Here is a 20,892-nt window from a genome sequence, read left to right as displayed (position 1 = left end):
TAGTGCTATTAATGCTTCCTCCAAGTTATCCCTGTTCATGGCGAATTATGGGTTTCAACCATCCTTGTTGCCCGATTCATTTATGTCTCAGGGTATTCTGGCTTTGGAGGAGCATCTCCGCCAACTCCGTTCCACGTGGGTGCAGATTCAGGATTGCCTTCATCGTTCTATGCAGCTCCAAAAGTTCCAGGCTGATCGTAGGCGTCTGCCCGCACCTTCCTACCAGGTTGGTGAGAGAGTTTGGCTGTCCTCCTGCAACTTGAACTTTCGTGTGCCTTCCAATAAATTGGCTCCCCATAATGTTGGTCCTTTTCGAATACTCCGACGGGTTAATCCTGTGGCCTACGCTCTTGACCTTCCTCCTGCTATGCGCATCTCCAATGTTTTTCATGTCTCCCTCTTGAAACCATTGGTTTGTAATCGGTTTACCACTGTGTTGCCTCGTCCCCATCCTATCTTTGTTGACAACCATGAGGAGTATGAGGTCAGCAGCATTATTGACTCTCGTATGTCCAGGGGTCGTGTACAGTATTTGGTTCACTGGAGAGGCTACGGTCCGGAGGAGCGTTCTTGGGTTCCCTCCTCTGATGTTCATGCTCCTGCCCTCCTCTGTGTCTTCCATGCTCGTTCCCCAATAAGCCTTTTGTCCTCTTGCGGGGGAGGGGTCGTTGAGGGGAGTGTACTGTCAGGGTTTTTTCCCTGTTGCGTTTGCCATGTGCTGCTGGCAGCCATTTTACTCACCTCTTTTCCTGACTATGGTGCATTGTGGTGGATGCTGCTCATTTCCTGCACTTCCTTTTATGGCCAGACTGGTGTGCATCATCCGTGTGAGACAGGATGCAGTCTCAGAATTGTGATGTCATCACTTATTATTTAAAGGGCCTCTGTTCAGTATGCTTTGCCTTTGCATTGTCTCAGACCTATTTGTGAGAGTTCCTCTGTATTACCTGGCTGCCTGACGTCCTTCCTGGTTCCTGATCCCTGGCTTGTTCCTGACTCTGCTGTTTTCCTTGTTCCTTATTCCGGCTTGTCTGTCTATTCACTTTGGCTCCTGACTCGGCTCGTCTGACTACCAGCTCTGGTTTTGACTCCTGGCTTGTTATTTGATTTGTGGACTTTTTATTATTTTTTGCTATTAATAAAGGTGTGATTATTTTTGCACTTCTCGTCTCAGTCTGATTCCTGGCACCCTGACAGTTTTTACTTTCAACTTATAATATGAGCGCTATGCAACGCAAGCAAAAACCTTATTTCTAGCAGAGTTAGCTCACGAGGGGGAGAGTTTAATAATGCACCACTTGTATTCTGGCCCTTAGTGTTTTATTAGGGGGTTTTATACATAGGAATATATTGTAATCCTTTACAAAAGCTTATCAAGATTTTTTTTCATCAAAATCCACTATTATATTCTAAGGGATATTTTGACAAGGTTTTGCAAAAGATTACAATATACCCCCTTATTGCAAACAAGCATAAATGCAATAAAAGCAAAAAGATATATCAAAATCTGCAGCACCCGACTCAGTAACCAGACTATTCACAATGCTATAATCAACCTCATCACACATCTAGTATGCATGGGAAGAGTCCCCCCTTGCACTGCCAGCAAACGGAACTGAACTGAGAGGTGGTGTTAAACCTTCCAGTAGCCAATAGTGATTAACATACCCCTGCCTATTACACAGACAATAGAATATAGTATATATTTTTGGTTGACAGAGAGAAAATATTGTTTATCAAGCTAGCCAAGGCTAATTCTTGACCTCTGTGTGCCAGGCAGGAATGGAGTTAATAACTGCCCTCTATTTATGAGACAGGAAATGATTGATAACCTTTTTCTTCTGAAAGTAGGAAGTCAGTCATTCCTATGTATCTGGCAGGAGGAAGTTAATCACTGCTGTTTATCTGTCAAGCAGAGGTTAATCAATGCTTAAAGGGACTACTATAGAATGCTTTCCCTTAATGTGCTTTCAATTACTTTTTTACCATCTGCATAGTATAAAATGCATCAGATTTGCTTTTTTAAGGCTTATTTGTGTATATGAATTAGCTGAGTTTGTGTTTTGAACCCACAACCTAATAAAATGGGTTGAGCTTGTAGGTATAATCAGATCTCATTACCTTATCACATTGTGTACATATGTTAAAAAAGAGTAGAGAGAGGGCGCCACAATAGCGTGATACCGTCTGGAATGCAGGTACAGATAAAAGTAAGTATTATGCTTACCAAATAGTGTGGCACTGTGCTGTGACCAGTGCAAAAGAGCAGGCTAGCACTTAACAGTGGCTAGTACACTGTGGAAGCCAAGCTCCAAAAGCACTTGTCCTGGTTGCAACTTTGTGTGTATCTCCTGTTGTCTGGACTTCAGGTGCTGCAAAGGTGTAATCTTTTGTGTGTTGTTCAGATGGTATTGATAAACCACAACACAGACAACTTCAAATAAAAATGACTTTTAATACTTATAACGCGTTTCTCAACCTCCAAGGGTTGTTTCATCAGATAAAAAAGTGAATGTCATCATTACCAATTGTTAACAATTTATACACATTTGTGTGTCAAAGAAGGAAGTTGTCATCAGATGTGTAATCCAATAGAAAAACATTAGTGTGCATTCAGCTGTGGAACCAAAACAGGATCCCAGCTGTTACAATTTAAAAATTTAGACAGATTAACAAGGTTAAAATAAATTGTGTATATATGTAGGAATCTAAACTTTTAACCTGTTGGTTACAATGTGAAAATGAATAAATAAGACAATCTTGTCTTTTTTTTCACTAAAAGTTATTGCATATATAACCTCACTAAATCATTTATTGTGATAGACACAATTCTTTTGATTTTGGAAGAAAATATGTTTTAATTTAAAATAGTAACAGATATAGAGTGTGTGTGTAGGAAGTAAAGTAATTCATTAAAAAATAATGAGAATCTGAGTGGGAGTCTGACATTTTAACCTATTTGTTTGTATTGTGCAATTTAAAATTTAAAGAGAATTTTATTATTTGGTTTTTATAGAAGATAGATACTTGTATAGATTATCACTTTGTTTTCATTAAAAGTTGTTGCATAAACACACATGTTAATTCATTGTGATGAACACAATGCTTTTGAATACAAAAAATATATTTTAATTATAAAAATAGAAAAAGTGTGTATATATGAAAAAAAATTATTCATTGGATGGTCAGGATCTAAATAGGAGACTTTTAACCTGTTGTTTGCATTATGAATATGACAATTGAAAAAAGTTAGAAAATGTGTTGTTATTTGGTTTATGTTAAAAGAAGATACTTGTATAGCCTTGATGTGATTTGTTGTAATGGGTTAATGGGTGTATAAACTCAATAAAATATTTTGTTATAATAAACAATCTTTTGGATGTAAAAAAAATAAATAATAATAATGTGTTTGTACATAGGGATGCACATACACAAAATAAATTGTTCAATGAACAGAAATACTTGTATATATGCATATCCATGCACACATATTTGTAAAAAAAACAACCCTTTCCCCTTGTGACATATCTGCATACATGCGCCTATGCACACACGCTTGTAGTTGAGTTGTTTGTATTTATTTGTTTAGGAAAATAATTGTTTTGTCAGAAAGTTTAAATAAATGGATATCTCTCTTAAGATGTATGGTATATGTAAAATGTGAATAATAATTAGTTGATAGACTGTGTCTGGAATTTGAAATCTGGTGTTTGATATGAAATAATGGAAAACTTCTAATCGGTACTTAGTTTCACTCCTCTCACATTTAGTAGATGTACTCAAAGTAATGACAATGATATTGTCTGAATATGTTGTTTTGCCCTATTTCCAATAGTATGTCTGGCTTATGGATGTTACAGAATGTGTTGATATTCTGTATTAGAAAAAATATATATATAACGGCTGTAGATATCTATCAATTGAAGGCTGCTAGATCCAGGTTGGCATTCAACCCTTGTGGATGAAGAGTCTTCAGTCGATAGATCCGGTTTATTTCACGCTGTCTGAGTCTGGTGAGTCTATTGTAGTCAGAACTCTTTGGAATGAAATCAATGGGAATGTATTTGAAAATGTATGGATTTCCATTGTGTTTGGTTAAACAATGATTAGGTATGCTAATCATTCCAGGAAAAATAAAATTAAACACAGCATACCTAATCATTGTTTAACCAAACACAATGGAAATCCATACATTTTCAAATACATTCCCATTGATTTCATTCCAAAGAATTCTGACTACAATAGACTCACCAGACTCAGACAGCGTGAAACATACCGGATCTATCGACTGAAGACTCTTCATCCACAAGGGTTGAATGCCAACCTGGATCTAGCAGCCTTCAATTGATAGATATCTACAGCCGTTATATATATATTTTTTCTAATATAGAATATCAACACATTCTGTAACATCCATAAGCCAGACATACTATTGGAAATAGGGCAAAACAACATATTCAGACAATATCATTGTCATTACTTTGAGTACATCTACTAAATGTGAGAGGAGTGAAACTAAGTACCGATTAGAAGTTTTCCATTATTTCATATCAAACACCAGATTTCAAATTCCAGACAGTCTATCAACTAATTATTATTCACATTTTACATATACCATACATCTTAAGAGAGATATCCATTTATTTAAACTTTCTGACAAAACAATTATTTTCCTAAACAAATAAATACAAACAACTCAACTACAAGCGTGTGTGCATAGGCGCATGTATGCAGATATGTCACAAGGGGAAAGGGTTTTTTTTTTTTACAAATATGTGTGCATGGATATGAATATATACAAGTATTTCTGTTCATTGAACAATTTATTTTGTGTATGTGCATCCCTATGTACAAACACATTATTATTATTTATTTTTTTTACATCCAAAAGATTGTTTATTATAACAAAATATTTTATTGAGTTTATACACCCATTAACCCATTACAACAAATCACATCAAGGCTATACAAGTATCTTCTTTAAACATAAACCAAATAACAACACATTTTCTAACTTTTTTCAATTGTCATATTCATAATGCAAACAACAGGTTAAAAGTCTCCTATTTAGATCCTGACCATCCAATGAATAATTTTTTTTCATATATACACACTTTTTCTATTTTTATAATTAAAATATATTTTTTGTATTCAAAAGCATTGTGTTCATCACAATGAATTAACATGTGTGTTTATGCAACAACTTTTAATGAAAACAAAGTGATAATCTATACAAGTATCTATCTTCTATAAAAACCTAATAATAAAATTCTCTTTAAATTTTAAATTGCACAATACAAACAAATAGGTTAAAATGTCAGACTCCCACTCAGATTCTCATTATTTTTAATGAATTACTTTACTTCCTACACACACACTCTATATCTGTTACTATTTTAAATTAAAACATATTTTCTTCCAAAATCAAAAGAATTGTGTCTATCACAATAAATGATTTAGTGAGGTTATATATGCAATAACTTTTAGTGAAAAAAAAGACAAGATTGTCTTATTTATTCATTTTCACATTGTAACCAACAGGTTAAAAGTTTAGATTCCTACATATATACACATTTTATTTTAACCTTGTTAATCTGTCTAAATTTTTAAATTGTAACACCTGGGATCCTGTTTTGGTTCCACAGCTGAATGCACACTAATGTTTTTCTATTGGATTACACATCTGATGACAACTTCCTTCTTTGACACACAAATGTGTATAAATTGTTAACAATTGGTAATGATGACATTCACTTTTTTATCTGATGTAACAACCCTTGGAGGTTGAGAAACGCGTCATAAGTATTAAAAGTCATTTTTATTTGAAGTTGTCTGTGTTGTGGTTTATCAATACCATCTGAACAACACACAAAAGATTACACCTTTGCAGCACCTGAAGTCCAGACAACAGGAGATACACACAAAGTTGCAACCAGGACAAGTGCCTTTGGAGCTTGGCTTCCACAGTGTACTAGCCACTGTTAAGTGCTAGCCTGCTCTTTTGCACTGGTCACAGCACAGTGCCACACTATTTGGTAAGCATAATACTTACTTTTATCTGTACCTGCATTCCAGACGGTATCACGCTATTGTGGCGCCCTCTCTCTACTCTTTTTTTTTTTTTTTTTTTTAAATAAGTTTTTTTATTGAGGTTATTGACAGAACAACATCAAATGACCATGTTACATGAACATTCAGAAACATTCTTTCAAACCATGACAATATTTTGGAATTCAAAACTATACCATATTCACATATAGATAAAGATTGTTCATGAGAAAACCCAAAATAATCTTTCTATATTTATATGTAACAGGCAAAACTGAAACCTCATTTTCTACTTTATAGTATTTTCCTCTCTTAATAAAAGAAGCCACTTTTGGACTCCTGTCTTCTAAAATGATGTCTAGAGGAAATAGGATGATAAGACTAGTCTCTCTAGGATATATGTCTAATTAGAATAACTTTTTCAACTGATTTAAAGAAGGTAGTTAGGGTGCGAAACAATAAGGGATATTATGAAGTAAAGACATATGGTGCTATTGGGAAAGAACTATGATAGAGATGCGGCATTGGGAAGATAAGCCGCGTAGGTAGCTCTCCTGTAAAAGGAGGTTCTTTATGGTGGTGGAGGGGGGGAGGTGGTAATGATAGTGAGAGTAAGGAAATAAGTAACTTAAGAACTTAGAGGTTTGTTGCGAATGGAAAGGAGGGTAGGCGAACACATATAATAGACAACAGGTGCTTAATATATTGAGTAGACTGGCTTCAGTATTGCAGGGTACATGTATATATTGATAGGAACATAGAAGCCACTGGATGTATACCAAAATTACAACTCACATCAAATGCCATGCAGGGCCAGCCCGCATAGGCATACATGTGAAATGCATAGATGAAAGGCTATATGTAGCAGTATGTAAGTTCCAATGAGGGGCAAAAGTTTGAAGCTATCTGTGAAGATTGAGGTATCTAATGGAGAGTACTAGTATTTCCCATCTAATTAATTGGACTTCTTTACATATATATGATGGCCATGTCATCTGTAGTGATACAGATGGGGAAGGTTCAGGGGTCTCGGCCGCAAACCCCCAAGCCTTAGGAACAATAAAATATGTTATACTGTCCTCTGACATTTTGATTTCCATCCACAGTGTCGATTAGCTATATAGGGTGTGTGAGGGAGTATAAATGTGCATATATGTACTAGATCTATAGGCGGTCAGCTGGATCCTAGCCGACAGCCCTTGTATGAAACCAAGGTATTTATAAGCAAGGCATGGTAAATACAATTGTCTAACACTTTAGGAACAAGACCTCATCTAAAACACCTGTAACCCATCAAGCTAGAATGTTGTAAAAATTGTATAGAACTATAGCCCTCCTATATTTATACATGAATGCATTTGTCCCTCTTGTGCATAATCAGTTTGGAAGAGAAGAAACACACTTCAGCTATTATGCAAAGGGGTAGGGTAAATATAACTATGGTGCGACAATACAGGCTTACTTAATATATCGTAGCATGTATGGCAATAGCCTAACACACAAGGTATCTGCCCACATACTATCCCGCAGAGCTAAAAGTACGTCATGCACACAGGTGCTCACAGCCAACCTTACAGTACTATATATCGATTAGCTAAATTAACAACACACAAGCTGGCGTTTGTAAGGCATGTATAAAATAGCATCAATATATCCCACATCATCTGGACTGCTAACACTTACATGTGGCTCATTAATACGTTCAGGGAGACAATGAAAAATTAGCATATTTTTAGCATGTTGAACTGCAGGACAGTAAGACAACCAGTTCTTTAGAGGTATAACAATAAAACCTTAAAGGTATAACTATCCGTAAATAAACATAGAAAGCAGTCATAAAGGAGCAGCGGCGGCTCCTATGTTGCACTCATACACACATGTCCGACAGATATCACAAAAAGAATGTGTCTTTGTGGAAAGTCAGTCCGTTCCGCTCTGTAGGGAAAAGCGTCTCTTTATTCACTATGACCTGGAGTGTTTCTTCTGTCGGGGGGAGTGTGACAATGGCCGGATTAACCAATGCCTTTGCTAAGGCTAGGGGAAGCACGTTGTGCACATAGTGTCTCAATGTCCATGTAATGCAGACAGAACAAGACATCCTTTGTGGGCGCAGAACTGACACCAACCCCTGCTGCAAAAGGGACACTGCGTAACAGACTTTGTGAACCCCAAGACCATTGCGGCGGCTCAGAAGGCAAGTCTACCGGTGAAAGTGAGTAGAGGAGTTTTACCTTGCAAGTGTTGTGCCTGGGCTCATTAGATGTTTCTACACGGGTATGTGGAAAAGTTATCTGCAGGGTACTCTTCAGCGTAAATTCTGAGGCCATTCTCGGGCCACCACTAAAAGAGGAGGGTTCGGGAGCAGGGTACAAGCATAGATGCTGTCGGGCTATCACTCCCCATCTTTGCGCAGGGCTCTGCTGACTCGGCTCTGTGATCTGCTGTGTGACCATTGTCACGGCATGAATCTTGGCAGCGGTTATAGCTAACGAGTGCTCTCCCTCTTGAAAAATTCCATAGTGTTGCCAGGTTTGGCCTGTGTCCATAACAGTGTAGGTGTCCTCCCTTCTTGTGCCATCACCCCGTTCCTCCATAGATATTCTACAGGCGGGGGGTAAGCACCGGGGCCCCGCAGCACCACCCCCAACCCGTTCTGAGGAAAGAGGCTCAATGAGGTTAGGTTGCCGGGACTGATAGCCGCCATTACTACCAGGTGCAACGTACAGCATGTCTGCCAAGCTAGCGTGGTGGGTGTCGAGTAAGTGCCTCAGCTCCTCAAGGAAGTGGGACGAGGTCTGCATGATGCAAGCTAGGTAGGGCAACCTTGAGGAGAAGTGGATTTCCAGCTTCCTCAGAGTTAATTAGGCGGCAAGAGGCCTGTGAGTAAAATGTGGCGTCCTCAAGATGGCGGTTCTCTCTCCCTGCTCTATACTATTAGAGAGTAGTGGCGGGCTAGTACAGACTCACCGGGCCCCTAACAGTCCATAACATTAACATACCAGCTCTTGGGTCTATCCACTTCAGTTTTGGTTATGAAAGAGTTACTGTGGAATGTGGAAAAAACCCCTAGATTAGGATCCTGGGCCCGGGAGCTGCACCAGAACACGTCCGACCAGCTCTGCAGTTGGCTCCGCCCCCTCTCTACTCTTTTTTAACAGTTGTTCCACACTCTCTGGGATCAAGAGGAGCAGCCTGTCTCACCATACCCATTAGGAGGATATCCATATCCCTCTAATTTACCATCAGCTTATGGACACTAAACAGGACTAATACGGTAGATCTGATCTACTATATTTAAAGTGTATTACCTTGTTTTATATTGAATATTGTTTTTTTCTTTAAACATCAGCGCTCTTTTATATCCCTTCATTGGGATATGTACATTGTGTACATATACCTGCTTCTTTATCTTATATCTGTCCATAAACCAATAACCAATACTTGGAGAGAACAATGGAAAATTTACATTTTATTACCTTATTTCTTCTATAACCCACTGAGTGTGTAATTTCTTCTACTGGCTGTGTTTACACAGCTTATCTATAGCTTGGCCTTAAGGCCAAAAACTTTCAGGATGGGTGGGGATAGAACAGGCTAAATAAATTATTTCAAATGCCAATATAACGGTAATGGAAATACTTGTAAACAATTTAATACACTCCAGCAGGTAAAGTGGCTCATTGGGAACAAATTAAAGGGGAGACATTTTTTGAGTAAACTGTCCCTTTAATAGTGTCAGAAAAAAATCAGATAATCTATTCAGGAGGAAGGAGCTATTAACTGTTAGCCAGTAAGTCACTTATAAAGAGGTTAAAACTGTAAGAGTTTTTTTTTTTTTTAAATTAATGGTGTGAGGGATAAAAAGATAGAAAATGAAAGGGAAAAATACATCAGAAAAAGCTACCCTATAACTTAGCATGCACTGTCTGAGGTCACAACATTCCAAACATATTTATGATACACATTTGGAATGCAGTGACATCAAATAGCGCATGCACAGTGCTATGGTAGCTTTTTTCAGACGGGTAGCTTATTCTGACAGAACAACGGCACTAAAATGAATGTAGAATAATACTGGATGGAACTGATGGATCACAAAAATTCTGCTCATGTAGTGTAGTTTCTGGGTGAATTATTTTCTGTATACTTTCTATGTACTTGAGCACACAGTAGCAAGCACTAAAAGAGAAAGCAGTTTTTGCACCTTGTAATATGCTATTGGGTATGTTAAAGAGACAGTCAAGTCAAAATTAAACTTTCATGATTCAGATAGAGCACACCATTTTAAAAAACTTTCCAAATCACTTCCATTATCTAAATGTGCACAATCTTTTTATATGCACAATTTCTGAGGCACCAGCTCCTACTGAGAATGTGCAAGATTCACAGAATATACGGATATGCCTTTTGTGATTGGCTGATGGCTGTCACATGATGCATTAGGAAGAAAAAAAATCTACTACTCATTTGAAAGTGCTATTGCATTGTCTTTTTATTATGTATTTATTGATTATGCTATTCTACTGTGTTTAGTGGTACTTTAATGCTTTGGTTAAACATCTTAACTAAAAAGTGTGATACCGGATTCACGTTACTGATTGCTTGAGGCAGAGTACAAAATAACGCACCAAGCATTATCAATTGTGCTCGGCTTGCAATCTAGGCCTTTGAAACAGACAAAACATATTAAAGATACCACTGCCTCGCCTCTGCAATAAAGTATATGTATTGTGCAAAATAATGAGGAATTTGTTTAAAATCTTTGTCAACTCAAGGCCCCTATTGTCACTTGATTCAACATCCCCTTGCAACTATCGCCTAATCTCCCTTCTTCCCCTTGCCTCTAAACTTCTTGAGTGGATTGTTTATAAATGCCTATCACCCTTTCTCTCTCCTAAGTATCTTCTCCACCCTTTGCAATTTGGATTTCAACACTCTGCCAAAACTGCCATCACCAAGGTGACAATTGGCCTGCTTACTCCCAAGTGTAAAGGTCACTACTCCATGCTAATCCTTTTAGACCTCTCTGAAGCCTTTGACACTGTTGACCATCCACTGCTGCTCCAGACCCTTCAATTCTTGGGTATTTGTGACACAGCTCTACTGTGGCTCTCTTTCTACCTTTCTAATCGTACGTTCAGTGTATCCTTTTCTGGCTCATCATTCTCCCTACTAACCCTTTCTTGTTGGGGTACCTCAAGGCTCAGTTCTAGGTCACCTGTTTTACTCAGTCTACACATCATCTCTAGGCTCTTTAATCAAGTCCTGGGGTTTCATTATAATCTTTATCCTGATGACACCCAAATCTACCTTTCTGCTCCAGGAATGTCCTCTTGCCAGCTGACTCGTGTCACCAGCTGCCTAGTTAATATCTTATCCTGGATGGCTTCTCACTATTTAAAGCTAAACCTCTCTAAAACTGAACTTCTATTTCCTCCCTCTACCAATCTTCCCATTCCCAAAACCTCACTTACTGTGGACAACTCTGTCATGAGCTCTAATCCTCAGGCATGCTGCCTTGGGGTCACACGACTCAGAACTTTCTTTTGCTCCCCACATTAAGGCCTTAGCTACCTCTTGCCACTTCTACCTTGAAAATATTTGTAAAATGTGTCACTTCCTCACTCAAGACACAACTAAGATTCTTATCCACCCCCTTATCATTTCCTGCCTCAACTACTGCAACTATGCCTTCTCTGGTCTCCCAAGACACCGCCTGTCCCCACTGCATTTCATCATAAATGTCTCTGCCAGGCTTTTTTTCCTTAAGCATCGCTCCATATCTGCTGCAGCTCTTTGCCAACACCTCTACTGGCTTCCCTTAGCCTCAAGAATACAATTTTATTTTTAACCTTACATACAAAGCCCTCACCAACACTGCACCCTCCTATATTTCTGCCCTTGTCTGTAGAATTCTCCACAACCCGCCCCCCTATGCTCTACCCAAGACTTACTTCTTTCCACACTCTCGTCTGTAAGACTTTTCTAGAACTGCACCTATCGAACTCCTTGCCTCGCTAAGTCAGACTTTCCTCTAGTCTCAAAAACATATCTGTTCAGGGATGTGTACAACTTACTTTAAAATGTCTCTACTTTTTATGCTTCCCTCTCCCTCAACTTCCCCATGTACCTCCTTTAGAATGTAAGGTCACAAGTCCAGCTGTCCTGTTGATCACTTTATGTAAAGATGGTTTAAGGCTTAAAGTGACTCAAGGGCAGGGCCCTCTACCCTTATGATTTATGTAAATGTATTCTGATTATGTATTGAAAAAGGCCCCACTACAGGGCCGAAACGCGTAGACAATTGGAGAGATTTGTGAGGCTCATATATCACCAGGATCAAGGCTTATTGGGTGAGTTTAATACCTGTAGACTCAGTTCCCTTAAGCCCATTGTTTAGTGCACTTTATTTTTTTCCACAGGCTTTCTGAGACCATTGGATTCAAAGATCATTGTATTTCACATTTGACTTTTATATGGATTATTCCCTCATTGGACATTGGACTTTGTTCTTCTAATCTTATTTGTTTTTTGCTTTTTGTTTTTTGATTGTGAATATTGTGTCGTTTTTAATAATATTTTTAATATTGCCTTTTATAGTAACTTAAGAATAAGCTTTAGGATTCCATAAGTTCCTACATTAACCAGACCATGTTCTTAGAAATCATAGCTAAGGACAGCTCTGGTTATTCATTTTGAAAACTTTTTTGTCTCCTTGATACAAATATTCTTCACTTAACTGGTGAACCAATTTACTGATCATACCGGTATTAGATCGTATTATTATTTTTTGGTACACATTGTTTTCACAAGTGAATATATACACACATTTTTTTCTTATATTTTTTACATTTGATATTGTGTTTGTTACACATTCACCTAAGATATTTCCTTTTTTGAATTGTTTATCCACTATTTTATTTTATATTAATATTTCACGGAGTTGTTCTATCCGGTGTCATCTATAATTCTATTTTTATTTTTATGTTATCAGTTAGGAGACCCCATTAACTACTTGACTATAATACACATAACAAATATTGGGGCTCACATTGGTCCCTAAGATATTTGTGTTGTCATAATTATTGAGTACCAGCCTTATTATGAGTTTACTGCTTTAGATGTAGCTTCTTTCTTAAAATCATAGCTGGATAACTGTTAGTATCTAATCATATTTGGAGGTACATCAATCATAATTATTGATCCAATCTGTGAGGATTTTAAAATATATGTTTCTGTTTTTTGTTTCTGTTATTAAAGTAAAAATTCTTTTATGAATTTTTGATGTATTTTTATATCTATTGGGTCACAACCTAATATTGGTGACATTATTTTATGTAACCTATACAAGGAACCTGTGGTTTACTTTAGCCTTTTAGGCGCTCCTATAATTGCTTTGTATTGTCTTACTTCCCAGGACCTAATTAGGAGGTCCTTTATAGTGTAGCAAGTAAACAGATCTAGGTGCTGTTCTAATTTCGATTACACTGAGCTCCCCACATTAAGGCCTTAGCTACCTCTTGCCACTTCTACCTTGAAAATATTTGTAAAATGTGTCACTTCCTCACTCAAGACACAACTAAGATTCTTATCCACCCCCTTATCATTTCCTGCCTCAACTACTGCAATTATGCCTTCTCTGGTCTCCCAAGACACCGCCTGTCCCCACTGCATTTCATCATAAATGTCTCTGCCAGGCTTTTTTTCCTTAAGCATCGCTCCATATCTGCTGCAGCTCTTTGCCAACACCTCTACTGGCTTCCCTTAGCCTCAAGAATACAATTTTATTTTTAACCTTACATACAAAGCCCTCACCAACACTGCACCCTCCTATATTTCTGCCCTTGTCTGTAGAATTCTCCACAACCCGCCCCCCTCTGCTCTACCCAAGACTTACTTCTTTCCACACTCTCGTCTGTAAGACTTTTCTAGAACTGCACCTATCGAACTCCTTGCCTCGCTAAGTCAGACTTTCCTCTAGTCTCAAAAACATATCTGTTCAGGGATGTGTACAACTTACTTTAAAATGTCTCTACTTTTTATGCTTCCCTCTCCCTCAACTTCCCCATGTACCTCCTTTAGAATGTAAGCTCACAAGTCCAGCTGTCCTGTTGATCACTTTATGTAAATATGGTTTACAGCTTACAGTGACTCAAGGGCAGGGCCCTCTACCCTTATGATTTATGTAAATGTAATCTGATTATTGTACCCCATAACTGTATATTTATGTAAATACCTTCTGATTATTGCACCCCATAACTGTATATTTATGTAAATACCTTCTGATTATTGCACCCCATAACTGTATATTTATGTAAATACCTTCTGATTATTGCATCACATAACTGTATATTTATGTAAATACATTCTGATTATTGCACCCCATAACTGTATATTTATGTAAATACCTTCTGATTATTGCATCACATAACTGTATATTTATGTAAATACCTTCTGATTATTGCACCCCATAACTGTATATTTATGTAAATACCTTCTGATTATTGCATCAAATAACTGTATATTTATGTAAATACCTTCTGATTATTGCACCCCATAACTGTATATTTATGTAAATACCTTCTGATTATTGCACCCCATAACTGTATATTTATGTAAATACCTTCTGATTATTGCACCCCATAACTGTATATTTATGTAAATACCTTCTGATTATTGCATTACATAACTGTATATTTATGTATATACCTTCTGATTATTGCACCCCATAACTGTATATTTATGTAAATACATTCTGATTATTGCATCACATAACTGTATATTTATGTAAATACCTTCTGATTATTGCACCCCATAACTGTATATTTATGTAAATACCTTCTGATTATTGCACCCCATAACTGTATATTTATGTAAATACCTTCTGATTATTGCATCACATAACTGTATATTTATGTAAATACCTTCTGATTATTGCACCCCATAACTGTATATTTATGTAAATACATTCTGATTATTGCATCACATAACTGTATATTTATGTAAATACCTTCTGATTATTGCACCCCATAACTGTATATTTATGTAAATACCTTCTGATTATTGCACCCCATAACTGTATATTTATGTAAATACATTCTGATTATTGCATCACATAACTGTATATTTATGTAAATACCTTCTGATTATTGCACCCCATAACTGTATATTTATGTAAATACATTCTGATTATTGCATCACATAACTTTATATTTATGTAAATACCTTCTGATTATTGCACCCCATAACTGTATATTTATGTAAATACCTTCTGATTATTGCACCCCATAACTGTATATTTATGTAAATATCTTCTGATTATTGCATCACATAACTGTATATTTATGTAAATACCTTCTGATTATTGCACCCCATAACTGTATATTTATGTAAATACATTCTGATTATTGCATCACATAACTGTATATTTATGTAAATACCTTCTGATTATTGCACCCCATAACTGTATATTTATGTAAATACCTTCTGATTATTGCACCCCATAACTGTATATTTATGTAAATACCTTCTGATTATTGCATCACATAACTGTATATTTATATAAATACCTTCTGATTATTGCATCCCATAACTGTATATTTATGTAAATACCTTCTGATTATTGCATCCCATAACTGTATATTTATGTAAATACCTTCTGATTATTGCATCCCATAACTGTATATTTATGTAAATACCTTCTGATTATTGCATCCCATAACTGTATATTTATGTAAATACCTTCTGATTATTGCACCCCATAACTGTATATTTATGTAAATACCTTCTGATTATTGCATCCCATAACTGTATATTTATGTAAATACCTTCTGATTATTGCATCCCATAACTGTATATTTATGTAAATACCTTCTGATTATTGCACCCCATAACTGTATATTTATGTAAATACCTTCTGATTATTGCACCCCATAACTGTATATTTATGTAAATACCTTCTGATTATTGCACCCCATAACTGTATATTTATGATTTATGTAAATGTCATGATTATTGTACTCCATAACTATTTAAGTGACAGCACTGTGTAATTTATAAATAAACGATAACAATTATATTTTTTCCCAATCATATATAGATAAAGCATAATACTTCCCAGAGCTCAATTGTATAAGCTATTATGCAGGTGGTGAAAAATACTTTCGAATGTTTGTCTTTACTTTTAAACCTCTATTTCTTTTTTTGCTTCAAGTGAAAAAAAGTTTAATAATTTATTTTTGTAGTTTTGTGGTGCCTTTTTCCATGATATTTTTCATGATAAGAATAAAGTGACAGGTCTCCTTACTGGTTATTTCCTTAAAAGAGTTTATACAGTACAAATGTAATGAGCTGAAGCGTGGCAGGAGCCATGCTGCTGTTACCGCCGATGCGAGTCTGTGCAGGTACGTTGTTTAAAGGAAGGCTGCGGCCCACGCTAAGGGAGCTTCGGCTGAGCCAACAGCTTGGGATGCACTATTCACTCTTCTTGAAGACTAAAAAGTAGTGCGCTAGAACAGTGCTAATTATATTATACCTGTCAGACATGACCTCTATATATCTTTGGCACCAGACCTGAATGAGAGGTCGTCTTTAACTCCCATTCAGTGCTTGGTTATTATGTATGTAGACCCTAGCAATCTTATTCAAGGCCTGCCCTCCTGGTTTTGACACTGGCACATTTTCTGGCTTTTGTTGCTTGTCTGACCCTTACCTGTGCTGTTACCTGAGGACTGATCCACTTGCTAAAGAGCCTAGGAACTAATTATCTTTTTGTTATGATACCTGGCTGCTTACGAATCACCTGGCTTTGACTCATGGCTTCCCTACCAACTGATGTGTACATCTCTCCCGGCTCAGAGTTGTTTTCAGCCTAACTCTGTTTGGTGCCTGCAATAAATCTTCAGCTTTAGTGGTTCCAGTTATCCAATCAGGTAATTACTTAACTTATAGTAATATAACTTAGTGTATAACCAACAAGGATAGAGCTACATTAAGGCTAATCAGGAAGCTTCCTTATGCTTCAAGGACATTAGAGGCAGGGTGTATAAAAAAAAACAATGGTATCAGTGCATGCACTTACCTTGAAATAAATGTTCCATGAAATAAATGTCCCATGATGTAGAATCTGTCTTGAGCTCCTGCTCTTCTGGCTGCACTGTATCTTTTATGTTTGATGTGCACACAAGCACAGTGATCCACTTTTTAGGCTGCAGCATTCTGGTAGTTGTAGTTCCCCTTGTTAACTGCTAAATGAAGAACTGTATGATGGTATCCCAGAATGGGGAGTGGGGAGTGCCAGCAATATTGTTTTAAAGGGACATTAAACACCTCAAGATGTTAAAATAAATTGTTTAATTACATGTAGTAAAAGAACTTTGCAATATACTTTTTATCATGTATTCTGTTCTCCTTTCCTGTAATTTAATTCTGATTTTTGTGAACTTTCCAATTCATGTTAAACATGGAAGTTCAGACACAACTGTATTCCACACAGTTAATGGTTGCACAATCTAGTAAGACATTTACAACCATTCCTATTTGGCTTCAGCAGAAAAAGTAACCTACGTTACAATATGGCGGTGCCCACTGCTTTATAGACATTAACTTTACCCTTAGTTTTCAATATTTAAACAAATACACCCTGTTCCAAATTATTATGCAAATTCTATTTCAGTGTCACAAAGATTAATTTTTTTTTTCAGTTTAACACATGGATGGCATTGTGTCTCAGGGCTCTTTTGATCACTGAAAACAATCTAGGACACCTGTGATAATTAGATTGCCAGGTGAGCCCAATTAAAGGAAAAACTACTAATGGAGGGTGTTCCACATTATTAAGCAGAGCAACATTTTCAAGCAATATGGGGAATAAAAAGGATCTCTCTGCTGCCGAAAAGAGTGAAATAGTTCAATGCCTTGGACGAGGTATGAAAACATTAGATATTTCACGAAAACTTAAGTGTGATCATCGCACTATTAAGAGATTTGTGGCTAATTCAGAGCACAGACAGGTTTGTGTAGATAAAGCAACATTGCCAGAACCATGCATCAGATCAAGAGAGCAGCTGCTAAAATACCATTACATAGCAGCAAACAGATATTTGAAGCCGCTGGTGCCTCTGGAGTCCCACGGACATCAAGGTGTAGAGTCCTCCAGAGTCTTGCAACTGTGCATAAACCTTCCATTCGGCCACCACTAACCAATGCTCACAAGCAGAAACGGCTGCATTGGGCAGAAAAATACATGAAGACTAATTTTCAAACTGTCCTGTTCACTGATGAGTGCCGTGTAACCCTGGATGGTGGATGGAGTAGTAGATGGTTGGTGGACGGCCACAATGTTCCAACAAGGCTGCAACATCAGCAAGGCGGTAGTGGAGTCATGTTTTGGGTCGGAATCATGGGAAAAGAGCTGTTCGGCTCCTTTAGGGTCCCTGAAGGTGTAAAGATGACCTCTGCAAAGTATGTGGAGTTCCTGACTGACCACTTCCTTCCCTGGTACAGAAGGAAGAACTATGCTTTCCATAATAAAATACAATGCCCCATCTCATGCTGCAAAGAATACCTCTGCATCAATGGCTGCTATGGGGATAAAAGGAGAGAAAGTCATGGTGTGGCCTCCATCCTCCCCTGACCTCAATCCTATTGAGAACCTTAGCAGCATCCTCAAGCAAAAGATCTATGAGGGTGGGAGGCAGTAAACATCCAAACAGCAGCTCGTGGAGGCTATTCTGACATTTTGCAAACAAATTCAAGTAGAAACTGTCCAAAAACTCCCAAGTTCAATGGATGCAAGACTTGTGAAGCTGCTATCAAATAAGGGGTCCTATGTTAAAATGTAACGTGACCTGTTAAAATGTTTACAAAGTTAAAATATTGTTCAAAGTTTGATTGAAATAGCTTTTGATTTCAGTAAATATGCTGCAAACACAACAAATTAAAATTTTCAGTTCTTTACAACCTATAAAGTGTTTTGAAACAGTGCATTGTAAGTTTTTTATTTTGAAAAAAAAATACTGTTATCATTAGGAGGTTTGTTCAATAAAATTTGAATTGTACTCTTAATAGTTGATAACATGAGAATTATGCTGACTGTTGTTTACATCAATTATTTAGGTAAATGAGAAAGATATCCTTGGCATAATAATTTGGAACAGGGTATAATATAATTTTAAAAAATGTAAACATTATTCTCAGGCTAATCTTTTTCTCTGAATACATTACTCAAGCAATGGTTTAGTTAGTGTTTAATGACCCTTTAAGCACCATCTTGGGCACTCTTGTCATAGGTTCGCCATATATAGTGTATATCGTTAGAACATACAAAATATGCATATTTTTTTTTACATGATTTGTTTTATTTTGATTGTAATACAAGGGATAAATTAGATTATAAGGGAGGAGGAAGTAAAGACAGTGGACCCTATTTAACAAAGGTCTTGCGAACCTGATCCAACACTGCGGATCAGGTCAGCAAGACCTCACTGAATGCAGAGAGCAATACGCTCTCCATATTCAGCATTGCACCCGCAGCTCACAAGAGCTGCTGGTGCAACGCCGCCCCCTGCAGACTCGCGGCCAATCAGCCGCCAGCAGGGAGGTGTCAATCAACCTGATCGTACTCGATCGGGTTGATTTCTGGCGATTCCTGTCCGCCTGCTCAGAGCAGGCGGACAGGGTTATGGAGCAGCGATCTTTAGACCGCAGTTCCATAACTTGTGTTTCTGGCGAGTCTGAAGACTCGCCAGAAACATGGGCCCACAAGCTCCCTACGGAGCTTGTTAAATGGGCCCCAAAGAATTCCAAAATCACCATGGATGCATGCACTTGGTGTTGATTATAAAAAATGTTAGCATCTGACTGGTACTCGCACACAACAATTATAAATTTAGAATGTTCCTCAATTGGCAAATTGGCAAATGGAGTGTTTCCATGCTGATCTCAGAATTAAAACAAAATTAAACAGCCTTTTCAAAGTGTATTTGAGTTAAAATAATCATTTCACTTGCAAAAACATAATTTATGTAAGAACTTACCAGATAAATTCATTTCTTTCATAGTGGCAAGAGTCCATGAGCTGGTGACATATGGGATATACATTCCTACCAGGTGGGGGCAAAGTTTCCCAAACCTCAAAATGCCTATAAATACACCTCCCACCTCATACTTTAGTTTAATGTGTAGCCAAGAAGTGAGGTGTAAAAAATGGAGTAAAAAGCATACTGAAAGAGGAACTGGAAAAAACATAATTTATGTAAGAACTTACCTGATAAATTCATTTCTTTCATATTGGCAAGAGTCCATGAGCTAGTGACATATGGGATATACAATCCTACCAGGAGGGGCAAAGTTTCCCAAACCTCAAAATGCCTATAAATACACCCCTCACCACACCCACAATTCTGTTTAACGAATAGCCAAGCAGTGGGGTGATAAAGAAAGGAGTAGAAAGCATCAACAAAGGAAATTTGGAAATAATTGTGCTTTATACAAAAAATCATAACCACCATATAAAGGGTGGGCCTCATGGACTCTTGCCAATATGAAAGAAATGAATTTATCAGGTAAGTTCTTACATAAATTATGATTTCTTTCATGTAATTGGCAAGAGTCCATGAGCTAGTGACATATGGGATATCAATACCCAAGATGTGGAGTCTTCCACTCAAGAGTCACTAGAGAGGGAGGGAATAAAATAAAAACAGCCATATTCCGCTGAAAAAATAATCCACAACCCAAAAAATAAGTTATTTTCACTTTTGAAAGAAAAAAACTTAAATCAAAAGCAAAAGAATCAAACTGAAACAGCTGCCCGAAGAACTTTTCTACCAAAAACTGCTTCCG

This window comes from Bombina bombina, chromosome 5 (genome assembly GCF_027579735.1).
Source record: "Bombina bombina isolate aBomBom1 chromosome 5, aBomBom1.pri, whole genome shotgun sequence".
NCBI lineage: Eukaryota > Metazoa > Chordata > Amphibia > Anura > Bombinatoridae > Bombina > Bombina bombina.
This window is presented reverse-complemented; position numbering follows the sequence as displayed.